Genomic DNA, 13,107 nt, shown 5'->3' with positions numbered 1-13,107 from the left:
GTATGCAATGGGTATTCAAGCAAAGGAAAACAATTCACTGAACTCTGAACACAGCAGGATTCCCCAAAGCTAGTACCCCTTATTGTGTGCTCTGAGATTTTGTATTCATATCCCAAGCCTAACAGGAGCAACATAGATGAGTTCTGACCTTGCTGCCAGCCAGACAATGTCTCTATATCCCTAAAATATCTTCACAAACAGAAACCTTCTTACATAAATAGATCCATATAAGACAAATGTATAGCATGATCACAGATGTATCAACTTCATCATCTACGTGATGTCCTCTATGCCCCCCTAGGAATCTATCATCATATCTCATTTCCCTGGGCCAGGCTGCTTTCCTGAACACATCTCATACCTACACCCCAACTGAACTTACTGGTACTTAGAAGTACTGTTTGCCTACAGTTAGGCATCAGATCTCTTAAAAATGCAACCTTAAATCTCAAACTTGCTTCTCTCCTCAGTTTGCATTGGACAGTGGGTTCCGATACACAGTTGACACTCCGATCATATTCCCGAGTACAGGGCAGGCTTGGCAGGAAAAGAATAAGACAGTCAATAACCACACCACAGAGAGCTGTCGAGCCTGTTCTGAAATGTGTGCTGGCATTACGGCAAAACCCTAGTACTTAAACCAGTGAATGTGAGGATCATGGGAATGCAGAAAAAATTTCCTACAGACTCAGACATGAACCATTTTGGTTTTCATTTACTGTTCCTTTGATGAGCATAACTGATAGAACCCAATACACCCAGTGCTAGCTTTTATTATGTGCTTTGTTTTTTCGCTTCTCAGAAATAAATAGGAAATAACAGTATAACCTATGGAAAGGCAAAGGAGTAAGTAAAAAAAGAGTTCTGGAATTTGACTGGAATTTGACCTAAATTAAAGACACAGAAAAACTCAATAACAATATACATGTCCCTTGTCTAAGAAAAAGTTAGGGGAAAATCATTTACCACAATCTACTTGCTATGTTCTGCTTTAGCTTTCTGTTTTCTCTAATTAATTTATGAACTCAGGACTTCACTTTTCTGGGCACAGAGTAGAAGCTAAGCAAATGTACTGGGCATGTTTTTTTGAGCCCTGTGTCCCTCAGTCCCTCAGGGATCAGATATTCCAGGGAGTCAGAAGTCTCCTCTGCTTCTTCAAAGGTTAGCTCCCATCCTGCCATATGGACAAACCTGCTCCAAGGCTAGCACTTGCAAGTCCAGATGAGGAAGTCCAATTCATTTAGCTCTCCCTTGTGTATCTCTCTGTTCAAATTTTTTCTAGTATAGTGACAGGAATCATATTGGATTTAAGGCCCATTCTAACCCACTACGACCTCCTCTTCATTGGATTACTTCCATAAAGACAGTATTTCTACATAATGTCACACTCACACATTCTGAGTAGATACGAATGTTTGCAGGATACTATTCAACCCGCCATAATTACACAAAAATCTTCTGAGCTATTAGAAGTGAAAGTGACCCTCTTTAAATCACCATGACTTACTTTTGTATTTCCTGAACAGGTATGGGCCTGAAGGGTGGATATTTTTCCAACTTTAACACAATATGTTTGGACCAATATGAAACTAACACAGTATGATTTTAAAAATTCATCATCAAAATTGCACAAGCAAGAGGATGCACTTTTACAAGGCTTCACAGATAATGTTGTTGTTGGAGAGAAGACAAAGGAAGGTAAAATGGCTTTTGTCTGTGCGTAGCTAAGAATACCTATCTAAGAAATAGCCTCTAGAAGCTTACAGAAAGAGTTGAGAGAATTCTGGGAAGAAGTGACGTATGAGCAGGGGACTACATGTCTATTGGTGGAAGGTGGACAGAGTGAAGTGATGACGGACAGAAATAGCTATTGGAATAAGGATGGATGATCTACCTTCTTCTGAAGCACAAACAAAATCCTGGAAATGACACCACAAACAAGAACACTCTGAAAAGTGGAAAGAAGGCACACTGCCAAGGCACCTGGGTGGCTCAGTTGGTTGAGCTTCTGACTCTCAATTTTAACTCGGATCATGATCTCAGGGTCCTGAAATTGAGCCCTGCATCAAGCTCCAGAGCTGTGCATAGAGCCTGTTTGAGATTCTCTCTCTCTCTTTTTCTCCTCCCCTGCCCAACCCACCCCCCAACTCATGTACTCTCTCTCTCTCTCTCAAAATTAACAAATAAAATACTATTTAAAAGAAGGCACACTGTCTAAGGTTTTCCATAGTTGGTGATGAATTCCCTTAATTTCTTATCCCTTCGTATATCCTGGAGAGAGGGCTCTAGAAGTCCCTAACCTGAAATTACCAATAAGCATTGGCAAATCAAACAAATCACCAATAATAACAACAACAACAACAACAACAAAACCTTTTAACTCTTTTCCCCTAGTCAAAATATCTGGAAAAAATGTGCTTCACAACAGAAAACCTTTTTAGCAACACTTAACTTATTTCAGCCAAACATAATGGAAAAATCACCACACTCTGCTTCTGTAATTTTAACTGAGCTGAATGCAGAGCTGTTTTTCCCCTCTCCCCACCCAGCTGGCACAGAAACAGGCAGAGGCATTTCAATCTTCCATCCTGTATTCATTGGAAGTAGATGATGCTTCTCTCTCTTTTCCAGGGTAGTGTCAGTCCCCTGAGTGAAACAAGCAGTCAAGCCCTAGAGCCTAAGCTTCTGCCCCACCCTGCAGTAAAAAGGAGTGTGAGTCACTTCTATGCTTCTCTCTGCCCTGGTGTCAGCTCACTGGGAAGCTGAGTTTACCTTAGTTACGCCCCTTAGAAGCAACAGGTCAGTGTTGTTGGTTTCCCACTTTCACCAGAAAATACCCCCTGAATTTTTACCCCAAGGCAGTCTGAGTCAGCTTTCATCACTTTTCCTGAGGTAGCATTGGTAAGGTCCAGAAGAAAGCTGAACACACACCCAAACCTGGCTTGCTACACCTCAACACAAAGAATGCCTGCCAAAAGGGAAAAGTGAGTGGCATCCAAAGTCTGATAATATAATATCCATTGCTGAATGGCCTGAGAGTAGACATAACAGAGTACAGAATCAGTGAACTTGAGGACTTGTTCAGATTTGAACAATCTGAACAACAGAGAGAATAGAGCCCTCCCCTGAATAAAGCTCCACAAAACCATATCAAGGACAATGACAAATGAAATAAGTCTCTATCATTGAACTCCAAGATTGAGAGAAGAGAGTGAATAGGACTAAAAGAATATTCAAAGAAATAGCGGCTGAAAACTTACCCTACTTGCAGAAACACAAAACCTACAGATTTAATAAGCCAAGTAAACTCCAAAAAGGATAAATACAAATAAATTCAAGCTAGAACCCATCATATTAAACTTCTAAAAATTGAAGACAATGAAAATATCTTGAAAGCAACTAGAGAATAGTTTTACATTACTTGTAAGAGAACACCAAATCAAATGACAGCAGATTTTTCACCTTCTTCCAGAAAGAAGTAGCAAAATGTTTTTCATGTACTAAAAGAAAAGAACTGTAAACAATAATATTGTAGAAATATTTCTTAATTCCTAAAAGAAAAAAGAAATTAAGAATGAAGAGGACATAATGGTGTTGTTAGACAAACTAATAAGATAATTTGTTGTTAGCAGATCTACCCTTAAAGAATGATTTAAAAAAATTCTCTCAACAGAAAGGAAATAATAACAGAAGTAACCCTGAAACTTCTAGTAAACTGGGTAAAAATGGGGGTAAATATTATGAATTTATTGAGTAACGAAATTACAAATGCCACATTCTTTGTTAATACCAAGGATATAATTCTCCGCTTTAATATTAATATCTATATTATATATGTGTGTGTGTATATATGTTTGTGTTTACTTCTTGTTGCAAATTGTTGTATAGGCAAAGGAGAACTTAATCCAAATCACCCAGATTCCATGCAGAAATTCAACACAAATAACCTCATTTATCTGGATCTAAGTTCTCTTAGTTTCCAAGCATGTAGAACACAATCCCAAATAAGAACAGAATGTAAAGGCCTCTGAATATATCAGATAGCTTTTCCTTCCCTTGCTATATTTAAGCCCTGATCATTGCACATATACCTTTTTTAAAAAGACTCTTATTTAAATTAGTTCTCACCAAACTCCAGCCATCTTATTTTCAATATCCTGCCATACTCTAAGAAAATTAACAGGGACTGAATGATAAAGGATGGCTGGAGATTTCTGGGCGCCTGGGTGGCTCAGAGGGTTAACCTGCCTCTCTACCTGCTTGTGATCTCTGTCTGTCAAATAAATAAATAAAATCTTAAAAAAAAAAAAAGAGATTTCTAAGAGTAATTCCAGACAAGAAGAGGAAGAAACAGTTCGAATGAAAATGCAAAGTATTATTACAGTTGTAAACTATTAAAGGAGACAGAAATGCTTAAATATTTTTTAAAATTTCTATTAACAATATCTTATATATGTTTAGTCAATTCTAGGTATATGTCCCAAAAAAGAAAAGATTAGGACACTGTCTTTGAGAAAAATATTTAAGGATTTTTAGGCCAAATCATGCTAGCTCAATTATTATGGACTATCTAAGAAACAGAATATGAATACTAAATGACATCAAAACATACACAGGTATAAAATTGCAATTCATAGATAACACACAATAGTGGGATGGAATAACACAGAATAAAAGCCACTACAGCCCTGTGAATAGGAATTGTTTTCAGACAAATTTTATATCCTTTTGTCATAGTTAAAAGTCATGTTAATCAAGCTTGCTCAATTTTTTTGTTTGTTTTGTTTTGTTTTTATAAAAATACACAGACTCTCATTATTGATTCTCAGGCTTTTAATATAAAACATATGAAGGGACCATATGAAGAAGTAGAAGTTTATTTTCTATTGATTGTAAAAATACATATCATCAATAAAAACCTGTTATTTCAGCAACACTTTGAAATAATTTTCATTTTATTAAATATTATCATATCCATAACTTCCATAACTTTAAAAAATAACTTTAAATATACCAAAAACATATAAAGCTTTCATTGACAGCATCCTTTTTCTTAAGAGACTCCAAGATATTAGGTAGGAATTTTTAGGTAAGTCAAACTCAGTAAAGTATGACATATACAATAATGCAAATATTAACTGAAAGAAAGAGGATGTAGAGATGAATTTCACATGGAAAAGAGACAAAGTAGGTGACATTTGGGTTGAGTCTTAAAGGATGATCATGTGAAAAAAGGAAGACTGGGGCATCTAGATAGAAAAATTATGCAGTTCAGAGTGAACTGAGATCATCTATCTATCATTCTATCTATCTATCTATCTATCTATCTATCATCTATCTATTTATCTATCTAGTTTCTTGTTTTATGTTGTTTTACTTCCATGTTAAAAGCTCTCTATATGGGGTTGTGAAGTTAGAAGTCTGAGCTCCTGGTAAATGCTTACAGTATACTTACATGTTGGTGGTGGTTGAAACCTTGGGTAAGAATGAACTTTCCAGAAGACACTAGGACTTCTTTCCTAAAATAGAAAATCCAAGGAATATGTAACATCTTAAGAACAAGCAAAAGAAGAAAAGAAACTTGCAGAGAGATTATTTCCTATAGGTAAAAAGACATGATTTTGGAATCTAATGATACAAAATGCTGTCAGGGGAGTGTGGAAGCCTAAATAGTGAATTAAATGGTAGTTTACAAAATTCTAGCCATTTTCACTCAGCTCTAAATATTACACAACTGCTAGATAAACCTTTTCAAGCAAGATAATAATTAGTAACCAATTTGAGGAACAGCATTCCAAGTGTTTCGTAGCAGAGATTATTTTTCTCTTTCTTTTGAGGTATACAGCCAAAGAACAATAAGGAAAATATAAAAGCATCACACATGTTTTGAAGGAGAGTTGGAGAAGCCACTTGAGGGCTCATTGTTTATGAAGTGGGTGCATAATATATTGTTTGCGCAAAAGAAATAAATGGCTGATTTTAGCTCAGTTCAGCATCAACATTTGTGTCCTAAAAACCAAACCAAAAACTTGTATGTATCATGCCTATCCTAGACAGACTCACAATCTTTACAAAAAAGTAATATTAGAAGAAATTTCATGTATTTGTCTATAAAAGATATATGTAAATTCTGATTGTGACATGATAGAACGGCACTTTTAAGTTTTATCAAGCCTAATAGTCTCAAAAATGTTATTTATAATATACTAAGATTTCATGTAAACTCCTCTTGAGCATATTTAACAGAAACTCCTAAATCTGGGATATGAAAATTTTAAAACTATTTTTCACACTTTATTTGGTATCTTATTTCTTGCTCTGCTAGACTGCTAACAAATAGCTGTGATATTCATTTCATGAGGAACTTTAGAAACCAGTTGCTTTTTGATTTATCTCTTTGAATATGGCCCAGAGCTTAGAAGATCTATTTTTCTGGTCAGAACAATCCCTTTGGGTAGGATTTGATTGGGGGGATAGTGAAAGATCTTTACACTGATTATGCAGCATGCATAAAATCCTTACTATGAGAGTCTGTGGCCTGGAAAGAGACAGGATCTTGAGGAAATGGTCCTGAAATGCACAAATACGGGAGAAACACGAATGTATTAGTTCTGAAGCAAGAATACTTTTATTTACATGGATGAGTGATATCATTTTCAAGCTAAAAGCTTTGATCATCTAAAGAACCAAAAAGTAAGATTTTTGGGAAGAGTGGAGGCATGAATAGTCAAGAATCTGCAACACTGCAGAATTGAGAATGGAAGTCCAGAATTCCAAGAGAAGTCTATAGTATCCTTGTGTAGGGTTTCACTTTCCTTGGTTTTAGTTACTTGGGCCAACCACAGTCCAAAAGCGGATGATCTTCCTTCTGACATATTGCCAGAAGGTCAGTGTCAGTAATAGCTTAACACTATGTAAATTACTTATGTCATTCATCTTGCTTCATCTCTCCATGCAGGCATTTTATCATTTCACAACATCACAAGAGGAAGAGCGAGTATACTATAATAAGATATTTTGAGAGGGTGAGAGGAAAGATCACATTCATTTAACTTTTATTATAATATATTAATTATTCTATTCTTAGTTGTTGTTGGTAATATCCTACTGTGCCTAATTTATAAATTAAATTTTATCATAGGTATATATGTATAGGAAAAAGAACCTAGTATATATGAATTGGGTACTATCTGTGGTTTCAGATATCCACTGGGGTCTTAAAACATATCGCTTGCAGGTCAGCAGGGACTGCTATATTTTGTGGGCTGGAAAAGAGGGAATTGAAATAGCATCCAAGTACTTGGAAAATGTGAGAGATCTTCCCCAATGTTGATGTTTCCTTCCATATAGAGTACTTAATCCAAAGTCTTTATATTTCTTAACTTCTCCCCACCACTCATTCAGTGCCTCCACCCACTAGAGGGAAGAAATGGTTTGCCTGACATTCTAGATGAAAGGAAGAAATAATCCTACATACCCAACCCCAATTACTTATCTTTTCATTTTTCTCTTGGGGAGAAGCTGGCCTGATGTGGCAGTCTTCAAAGGCAGGATGGACCTCCCATATAAAATTTGATTTGAATGTTAAGACTAGTGCTCTCTCTCTCTCTCTCTCTCTCACACACACACACACACACACACAAACATGCAGAATATTTTTAAAAATCACACAAAAAATCTAGTAATAGAAGGGAAGGTTCCTAAGCAGTTTCTTCAATGATTTGAGGGAGCCAGGATGTGTGACTACCTTCAGTTTTTACTGAGGTCAGGAGTGGGGAGGGGTGAGATTCTCTCTGTGCACGCACAGGCCAGGGCAGGTATGGTTCTGCCAGTGCCAAAGGGAAGGCAGCATCTGGGCTTTCACAATAGCTAGCTCAGATGTGATGCAAGAGTGGCAAAGGGATGGTAGAGCTTGAAAGCTTTCAGCAAACATGAAACATGAAGTAAGATTTTTTTTTTTTTTTTTTTTTTTTTTTTTTTGCCACAGAAGTGCTTACATATTCTCCATTATTGAATTTCACAGGGACTGGTCTTTCTGGTAAGAAGCCTACCTTGGCCGAACATCATTTGTAGGAGGATTGAAAAGGCTTCCTGATTCTGCATTCAGAACAGGTGCATACAGAAGTCAGAGAAATCATCCAACATTCCTTTGTCACAGATTATGTGTTAATCCCTTTGTTTTATTTCCTAATTGTTTCATGTTATGTGAATAAAGGAGAAGGCTACTCATTGCGGCCACCTCAAGGAAGAAAATAAAAGAATCAATCTTAAAAAAAAAACTGTAAAGACATATGCTCAAATAAAATTTAAAATCCTAAATTTTCTCAAAATTTATAATAAATATCCAGTATCCCACAAATTTAATCTCAATAGAAACTCATTAGCTATTTCTCACATCATTTTAGACTTGGAGATCTTTATTCCATATAATAAAATAACATAATCTCCAAGAAAAAGACAAATTCCATATATGCCAATAGTTGGAATCTGGGATATAGGGATAGCACACACTTAATAACCAGAAAGTGTGTGTGTGTGTGTGTGCATATACCCATACATAAATACATAAATACATAAATACAACAATAAGGATAAACACGAGGAAGGGATGGAATATGACTGTAAAGATGAAAAAATTAAAATAAAAATATATAAAGGAATTGATAAATGCAAACAGTACTTCATATTATTAAAATTTAATACATAGTAACACATATTGGGATGGATGGGGGAATGGTTGGGAAGTAAATATGAGGGAAAGGTTATTACTATAATATTCTCTCTCTCTCTCTCTTTCTCTTTATCCCAGGATTTTGTGTCCTGGGAAAGGAAGGATTAAATTAGACTTTTAAATAAATAAATATGTATTAATGTGGGATCTAATTTGTAGCATTTTTTCATTTGCATATACCACTTGCACTTAATGATTTTTCTCCTTTGTCATCTTTGTTAGGCAAAGGTGCATCTTTCTATGCGTCTTTCATTGACAACATAATATCACAAACAAAGCTGAATTTTTGTGTGGGCAAAGCATGAAAGAAATTGGTGAAATAACCAAAGCATCAACATTACTAGATTTTGCATTAGGGAAAGGTACATGCTCATAAGACTCAAATCTCAGCAGTTGGGAAGCCTCTTTTCTCTTCTATTGTTTACTGGGATATCAGATGCTAGTGTGATTTAAGCCTAGTTATGAAAATTTGTGTCTGCATTTCCTCTTCATTAATATAAGAATGATATCATATGTCAGCTGTAGATACCTACTGCTATTGGTTGTTCAGGATACCTTCACTCTTTCTCTAGTTACAAATTCTTCATTCCTCTGGGAAACACAGAGTTCTATTTGAGGTGCCCCAGCCAGTCTCATGACCCAGCCCTGCTCACCAGCATTACCTAATCTTAGCACAGAAGTTAGTTAAAGGGTAGGCATGTTACACTAACTGTCCAAATTAAGTGTCATTGGGGTGTTTTCTGCCTATGCCTTAAAAAAAAAAAAAAAATTCTCTTTCCACAGAAGCTATTTAATGTCAGGATGTGGGTCATTGCCCACTATCATGCCCATCATTGGAAGACAGTCTATTTCAGAGATTGAAGGAAAAGGATCTCTAAAGATATCACTTGAACCCGAATCCAGCCATATCTTGTGCCAAAACATCCTGGATTTTTCAGTGACTTAAACTAACTAATTTATTTTTGTGTGTAAGATAACTTGAATTTTAATGCTATATTAACACCACTAAGAAACACAAACTTAATAGAGATGCAACATGGTGGAAGAGTAACAGACTTAAATGACATCAGGTAGCAGGACTTCAGCTAGATAGTTATGAAAGCATTCTAAATACCTATAAAATCTACTGGAGACCAAAGGGAAGAAGAGTAGAAATTCTAGGAACAGAAAATTGACCACTTTCTGAAAGGTAGGATATACTGAGAAGTGAATCTGAAATGATAGGAAGAAAGACGATGGGGGAAGGGCCGGCTTCTGGCAAGTGGTGGAACAGCAGAGCACAAAAATCAGAACTTTTAGAAATCTGCTATACTGAGGGACATCACTCCAGAGGCTAAGAGGGTTTGGAGCCCTCATGGGGACAGTGTGGTCTCAGGTCCCCTGGGGTCACAATAATATTGGGGATGTCTGAGTGTGGCAGAGCTCCCAGGTATCAGAGTGGAGAAACTGACTGCAGAGACAGAACCAAAAAATGAGCTTTCAGATTGGGTTTACCTTAAACCATGATCCAAGGCACAGTTGGGCCACTGCTCTTTGAGCAGGGACTCCACTAGTGACAGATCCAGAAATACTCATCCTTCCTCCTCCAGGAGGAGTGGTGCAGGAACACACAGCAGAAATCAGCTGGGTTTGGAGACTCCAAATGGGGGCTGTGTACCACTTGGTCATAGGCTGGTGAGCTCAAAGTGCAGCCATAGTGGTTTAATGCTTTCTTCAGAGGCACACTGAGGAGTGGGGCCCAAGCTTCTGGCTCCTCTGGGCTGGAGATTGGGAGGCTGCCATTTTTATTCTCATCCTCCAGAGCTCTACGGAAGGTGTTAAGGGAACAAAAGCTTCGGAGAGCAAACCTGAGCCGTTTGCTTAGCTTGGCCCCTGGCAAGAGTGGTGCAATTCCACCTCAGGCAAAATCATTTTATACTTCCTCCAACAGAGCCCTATGCCATAAGATCAGCAAGAACATCCAGCCAAGACCAAGATCACCAATCAAGGAGAACAGTGGAACTGCAGAGCTAGGGGAAAGCAACACAAAGAATTCATGGCTTCTTCCCCATGATCCTCTAGACTTGAAAAGATTTTTTTTTTTTTAATTTTATATTTTCTTATTCTATTTTTTTAAACTTTAAATCTTTCCTCTTTTAACGTTTTTTAACTAGTTTATCTTAACAATACTTTTCTAAAAAAAAAATATATATATATATATTTTGAATCCTTCATTCTTATAGTCATATTTTATCCCTCCATTGTATTTAATCTTATTTTTTGTATAAATGTAGTATTTTTTTAAAATTTTTGGAATATAATTTCTTCTAATAGACCAAAATAAAACCAAAATCTAGCACATGGCTTTGATCTAGTCTCCACCCTAAGCACATTGTCTCCTCTTATATTTTTCTTTTCTTAACCAACTTATCTTATGAAATACATTTATGCATTTTTTCCTAAATTTTCATCTTTACAGTCATATTCCATCCCTTCCTTATGTTTACCCTTATTGTTGTATTTATGTATGTGTACACACACACACACACACACACACACACACTTTCTGTTGTTCTTTAAAATTATGGGAGGTAGTTCTATCTAAGAGGCCAGAATTCACCCAAAATCAAGTGGGTGGCTGTGTTCTATTCACCAGTCCAATATCTATATAGATATAGAGATGTAGATAGATATAGATATAGGCATAAAGATAGTTTTTTTAAAAATCTTCTTTTCCCCCTTTCTTCTCCCCATGATTATGAGTCTCTTCTGATTTGGTTAGCATGCATTTTCCTGGGGTCTTTACCAGGTTTTTACTATTTTATTTTCTTGTTCATATATTCTTATCTGGATAAAATGACAAGTCTGGAAAAACTCACCAGAAAAAAAAAAAAAAAAAAAAAAAAAGAACAAGAGGTAGTCTGGACAGCTAGGGACCTAATCAATAAAGACATTGGTAATATATCAGAACTAGAGTTCAGAATGACAATTCTCAAAGTGCTAGCTGGGCTTGAAAAAAGGCATGGAAGATATTAGGGAAAGCCTTTCCGGGAAAAAAGAAAAAAATCCCTTTCTGCAGAAATAAAAGAACTAAGATCTAACTAAGTTGAAATCAAAAAAGTTATTAATGAGGTGCAATAAAAAATGGAGGCTCTCTAATGGACACGGGGGAGGGTATGTGCTATGGTGAGTGCTATGAAGTGTGTAAGCCTGACGATTCACAGACTTGTACCCCTGGGGCCAATAATACATTATATGTTAATTTTTTAAAAAATGGAGGCTCTTACTGCTAGGATAAATGAGGCAGAAGAGAGAGTTAGTAATATAGAAGACCAAGAGAATAAAGAAGTGGAGCAAAAGAGAGCAAACAACTATCAGAGCATGAGGGGAGAATTTGAGAGAAAGGTGATACCATAAGACAAAACAATATTAGAATAATTGGGATTCCAGAAGAAGAAGAAAGAGAAAGAGTGGCAGAAGGTATATTGGAACAAATTATTAGAGAATTTTCCTAATATGACAAAGGGAACAAGCATCAAAACCCAGGAGGCACAGAGAATGCCCCTCAAAATCAGTAAGAATAGGTCCACACCCCGTCACCTAATAGTAAAACTTACAAATCTTAGTGACAAAGAGAAACTCCTGAAAGCAGCTCGGGACAAGAAGTCTGTGACATACAATGGTAAAAATATTAGATTGGCAGCAGACTTATCCACAGAGACCTGGCAGGACAGAAAGAACTGCCATGATATACTCAGAACACTAAAAAAGAAAAACGTGCAGCCAAGAATACTATATCCAGCTAGGCTGTTATTGAAAATAGAAGGAGAGATAAAAAGCTTCCAAGACAAACAAAAACTAAAAGAATTTGAAGACACCAAACCAGCTCTCCAGGAACTATTGAAAGGGGTCCTCTAAGCAGAGAGAGAGCCTAAAGTAGTAGACCAGAAAGCAAGAGAGAAAATATACAGTAAAAGTCATCTTTCAGGCAATACCATGGCACAAAATTCACATCTCTCAATAGTTACCTTGAATGTAAATGGGCTAAATGCCCCAATCAGAAGTCACAGGTTATGAGAGTGGATAAAAAAAAAAAAAAAAAAAAAAAACAAATCCCATCAACATGCTGCTTACAAGAAACTCAGTTTAGAGCAAAGACACCTCCAGATTGAAAGTGAGGGGGTTGAAAACAATGTACCATGCTAATGGACATCCAAAGAAAGCTGGGTGGCAATCCTTATATCAGATCAATTAGATTTTAAGCCAAAGCCTATAATAAGAGATAAGGAAGGACACCACATCATACTTAAAGGGTCTGTCCAACAAGAAGATTTAACAATTTTAAATATCTATGAACCTAAGATGGGAGCAGCCAACTATATAAACCAATTAATAAC

This window comes from Mustela lutreola, chromosome 1 (genome assembly GCF_030435805.1).
Source record: "Mustela lutreola isolate mMusLut2 chromosome 1, mMusLut2.pri, whole genome shotgun sequence".
NCBI lineage: Eukaryota > Metazoa > Chordata > Mammalia > Carnivora > Mustelidae > Mustela > Mustela lutreola.
The sequence above is the reverse complement of the archived record's forward strand: the minus strand, read 5'-3'. Positions refer to the sequence as shown.